The sequence below is a fragment of the Haematobia irritans genome, chromosome 1 (assembly GCF_050003625.1).
Source record: "Haematobia irritans isolate KBUSLIRL chromosome 1, ASM5000362v1, whole genome shotgun sequence".
NCBI lineage: Eukaryota > Metazoa > Arthropoda > Insecta > Diptera > Muscidae > Haematobia > Haematobia irritans.
In genome coordinates, this window is record NC_134397.1 from 28867225 (window position 1) to 28871370 (window position 4146).

General features: G+C 36.8%; 2 long non-coding RNA genes across 2 annotated transcripts; one reads left to right on the top strand and one right to left on the bottom strand.

Moving 5' to 3' along the window:
* The first annotated feature begins 1577 nt into the window (after positions 1-1577).
* Positions 1578-2413, top strand: LOC142220529 (uncharacterized). Its single transcript, XR_012717886.1, has 2 exons — positions 1578-1984; positions 2044-2413. It is a non-coding gene; the product is annotated as an uncharacterized LOC142220529 (long non-coding RNA).
* Positions 2006-2642, bottom strand: LOC142220527 (uncharacterized). The gene is made up of 2 exons (XR_012717885.1): positions 2433-2642; positions 2006-2377 (listed from the first exon to the last, which is right to left on the bottom strand). It is a non-coding gene; the product is annotated as an uncharacterized LOC142220527 (long non-coding RNA).
* Positions 2643-4146: the final 1504 nt, after the last annotated feature.

Below are 4146 nucleotides of genomic sequence, written 5' to 3' on the forward strand. Positions count from 1 at the left end.
AATTTCAACCGAATGGGATGAATTTTGCTGTTCCAAGAGGTTCCGGAGGTCCGATTTGTACGAGGGCTATATATAATAATGGACCGATATGGACCAATTTTTGCATGGTTGTTAGATACCATATACTAACACCACGTATCAAATTTTGCTCCTCTAAGAGGCTCCGGAGGTGAAATCTGGGGATCGGTTTATATGGGGGCTATATATAATTATGGACTAATATGGACCAATCTTCGCATGGTTGTTAGAGACCATATAATAACACCACGTACCAAGTTTCAACCGGATCGGATAAATTTTGCTCCTCCAAGAGGCTCCAGAGATCAAATCTGGGGATCGGTTTATATGGGGGCTGTATATAATTATGGACCGATATTGACCAATTTTTGCATGGTTGTTAGACACCATTTACTTACACCACGTACCAAATTTCAGCCGGATCGGATGAAATTTGCTTCTCTTAGAGGATCCGCAAACTAAATTTGAGCGTCGGTTTATATGGGGGACTATACGTAAAAGTGGTCATCCGCTCCGTCTGAAATTTAGTACATAATGTTAGTATATGGTCACTAACAACCATGCAAAAATTGGTCCTCATCTGTCCATAATTATATATAGGCACCATATAAACCGATCCACGGATTTGGCTTGCGGACCCTCTAAGAGAAGCAAATTTCATACGATTCGGCTGAAATTTGGTACATGGTGTTAGTATATGGTCTCTAAGAACCATGCAAAAATTGGTCCACATCGGTCCATAATCATATATAGCCCCCATATAAACCGATCCCCAGGCTCATGGATGTGCAAAATTCATCCGATTCGGTTGAGATTAGGTACTCGGTGTTAGTATATGGTCTCTAACAACCATGGAGGAATTGGTCCATATCGGTCCATAACTATATGTAGCCCCCATATAAACCTATCCCCAGATTTAACCACCGGAGCTCTTGGAGGAGCAAAATTCATCCGATCCGGTTGAAATTTGGTACGTGGTGAAATTTGGTACATTGCGCTAGTATATGGCCAATGCCAATCGGTCTATAGTTAATAATCTACCAAAATTTTATTACCATAGAAAATTTTGTCAAAATTTTATTACTATAGAAAATTTTGTTAAAATTTTATTACTATAGAAAATTTTGTCAAAATTTTATTACTATACAAAATTTTGTTAAAGTCCATTTTAATAACAGACTGGATTACCAAGGGAAACCTGAGAGTTATTTTTTTTTGATTTTTTCTTTCACTTTCTTATTTAAAATCGTTTTCTTGCCACCATTTGCACCGTGATTATAATTATGATCACGATATTAAGGCAAATTGGAATAAGACAGAAAATGTGTAATTTTACTGTTATTTTTCAGTACTTAATACTCGAGTTTTCCTAGCAAGACATTAAAACAACAGATGTGGAAAATTTCACTTAGATTATTTTTTTGGTTATCACGATAGATTTGTTTTAAAGCTCTTCATATTTTAGATATGGTCTCAAAATTGAAGCACGCAGTTGCGTAAATGCCTACCTGTGTCCGTCCATCCATCTAACCAAGTTCTTACACTTCATTTGCCTTCAGACCTGGGGGGTTACTCTGTATTGCGATACGAAAGCAAATGCGATGCGATAGTTAAATGCGTTAAGAGTACAATTCGGTACTCTGTATCACTTGCGCAAACGCTTTCGCAAAGTAAACTGAAAATATGGTAACGCTTTAGCAAAATAAAGCGAAAATATGACAACGCTGGCTGCACAATGTAAACAATAACGAAAATGATAAAAAGAAATGTCAAAAAATTGTAAATAAAAACATTTTAAACAATCTTCCGTTCGGTGCGTGTTCTTTTAAAACTTGCTAATCGTTTATAACAAAAAAGTAATAATTATGGATTCGATAGCGTTATGGTTTGAAGAAAATTAACATGAACGAATTACAAGAAGAATTTTGCGAGATCGGTCAAATATACTCTCCCTAAGTGACCACGGGTAAGAAAATGGAAACTCAAATTATGTGACAAACGTTTTCGAATATTTCATTTTTATAGATTTCGTCTTAATAAAGATGCGTTTATGTATGTATTAAACGCTATTAAAGACGACCTCGTCGTTCCAAATAAATCCACAGCCATTCCAACTCCAATAAAAGTGGCCGCTGCTTTGAAATTGCTTGGACAAGGTGGTTATCTACAAATCGGCCAAGACCATCTTTTAGGACTATCAGAGCAATCTATGTCGCGCTGCTTAAAAGAAGTTTGCGAGGTGATTGAACGAATACTTTGTCCCAAGCACATACAATTTGAGGTAACTGCGGAAGAGACCATAAAGTCTACCAAAGTTTGGAACTGACGTTGCTGTGTCTGTAACTTTTTTGGTTTTTCCCTAAAACAATAAACAATTTAGATACAAATATAAAAATTTAATTGTGCTTACTTACATATTTGTTACTTTGCGATTGCTATTTTGTTTGCGCACGATTTTTGCGATCAACGAACGAGTTTGACATACGCTTTCGCATTATAGAGTGCGGTGATGCCAGATTTGCGAAAACTAGATGCGCAAGGTAGATACGAAAACGAATTACTGAGTACCAATTACTCGATTCGCGACAATTTTTCTTACGCATCGCAATACAGAGTAACCCCCCTGATTTATAGTTGCATTTTATCTATCTTTTTGACTTTTCCTCCACATTGGCTTTTGTGTAGCGTCTTTGCCAGGCATTAAAGGTTCCATTATCTAATTTCCACACAAAAGCCTCAATTATATCAGCTAATATTACCTTAGTATTTAACCCAAAATTATACATTTTAAGTTTTGCCTGCCAACTGTTTTTGGCCACATTCTATTTTTCACCCAACTGTCACACACAAAAAATGTATATCCTCCAAATGGGATCATTGTACTGTCTACTATGTCATATTAGCAGTAAACAGGAACAGCTTGTCATCACGTTAACACCCTCCAAGTAAATCTGCTATGTCTTTCACCAAATTTCATTCACATTGTGCGAGTTCCGCGGAGGAGGAACAAAAAATCGCCAGCAATGTCGGAAGTCGAACATATTTGAAATAAATTCATTAAAATTCATTTAAACAACAGCGACTGGCCAACCCGCAGAGACCTGAGGTCTCCTGTTTTTCTTTTAACTTTTCACTGCTATCTTGGCAGCATTTGTACCTTCATTATCATTAGGATGATGATATAACGATAATCGCAGTGTGCAATGAAGATGAAAACAAAAAAAGGAGGACAAAAACAAGAACACCCACATACACATTTTCGTGGACACAAACACAAAAAGTTAATAAGCATCTAGGAAATACCGTCTTGGTCTATGTGCCACTATGGTGGCAGTCATTTTTCATGGCGGGGGAGTGAACCTCCAACAAACAAATGCGGGATTGAGGTACAGGAGGATTTCATTACTGTCACCTACCAGCCTCAGAGTGCATAGATAAAACGAAGGCGTATATTTTGGCCATGTAGCCAGTGTCCTTCCTGCTAACTGACATTCAACTCGGTAAACTTTCAACTCTTGGTGGTGGTGGTAGCAGTAGTGTTAACTAAGTTTTAATGAGTTTTGAAACATATTGCTGCGCTTTTTTTTCTTCACGAAGAGAGGCAAAGAGAGAGTGAGAGACGAGGTATATGAATGGCTCTTTATGCAGTGGAATTTAAGAAGGTAAATTAAGTGCAAGCCAATAGTGGAAAATTAAATAAAATCTTGTAAAATAATTTAGAGGAGATTATAAAAAATAAGATTTTCAACATATTAAAATTAGTATATATACGAAGGTAGCCTTTTATACTTCGGGATTAAAGAATACAAACAAAAAACAATTATCAAAAATCGCTTTATTGCTTTCCAAAATATTCTGCATTAAGGTTTATACATTTTTGCATACAGTACTACACGGCGGATGACCCAACAAATCGAGGTTTTGAGTGCTCAAAAATGCAGTTGTTTGAGCCGATGTGTGAGAGTTGTGGTGAAGTTTTGGTTGTTGTGTTGAAGAATCATCCCTTTCCGGCTGTTGGTTTTCCCGATTTTTTAGAAGACAACTGGCAAAAAACTGGTTGTGTACCACTAATAATTGACTGTTCGTGGTACGATTGCAACATATCTAATTTTTCCGAGAAACCAGGAG